Source organism: Triticum dicoccoides, chromosome 5B, assembly GCF_002162155.2.
Source record: "Triticum dicoccoides isolate Atlit2015 ecotype Zavitan chromosome 5B, WEW_v2.0, whole genome shotgun sequence".
NCBI lineage: Eukaryota > Viridiplantae > Streptophyta > Magnoliopsida > Poales > Poaceae > Triticum > Triticum dicoccoides.
Window position 1 is genome coordinate 712,736,016 of NC_041389.1, and position 976 is coordinate 712,736,991.

Genomic DNA, 976 nt, shown 5'->3' on the forward strand with positions numbered 1-976 from the left:
TGAATAGGCGATTTTTATGAAAGTCTTCAAAATGTGGGAGTTTCGAAGACAAACAATAGAAACGATACTATTCGTATGCAGCGGAAGGTAGAATACACTAGACAAGCCATAGTCAAGTATTTAATGAAGTGAAAGCACGAAGACTAATTGCAGCTAGGTAGTAAAGATCAGGATGGAAGATAGTATGAAGCCAATCAGAACAGGTAGTCACACAGTGAAGTCAAACAGACAATGCAAGCAGGCAATGACTTCACGAAGACAAACTGTAAGTAGAGAGAACACTAGTAGAAAAGGGGGCAATGGTTCAGGCCAGGTCAGCCCATTAGTCCCGGTTCAATCCAGAACCAGGACCAATGGGGGCATTGGACCCGGTCCGTGAGCCCCGGGGGCCGGCCGGGCCACGTGGGCCATTGGTCCCGGTTCGTCTGGACCTTTTGGTCCCGGTTGGTGGGACAAACTGGGACCAATGGTCCTCGCTCCAGGCCCACCACTATTGGTCCCGGTTGGAGGCATGAACCGGGACCAAAGGCCGCCCATTAGTCCCGGTTCATACCACCAACCGGGACTAAAGGGTTGGTCCTCGTTGCGGCCAGAGTTTAGTCCCACCTCGCCAACCAAAGGGGGCTCACACCGGTTTATAAGCCCCTCCCTCTCTACCTTGTTGAGCTCCTCTCAAAATGAAAAGAGATGCCCTTATACAGGGAATTTGACCTAAATTCATACTGAATTTCTCTGAAGTTAGTAGAATTTTTTTATGAATTTAGGTTGAATTTTCTCTATAAGCGCATCTATGCTCATTTTTTTTAGTAAAGTTAATCACAACTATTTTTTCTTCTATTTATTTCTGAGTAGTTTTTTATATAGTTTTTTCTTTTCTGCTATATTTATTTTTTCTATTTATTTCTGAGTGGTAATAAGTCATTAAAAATAAGCATCTATGCTCATTTTTTTAGTAAAGTTAATCACAACTATTTTT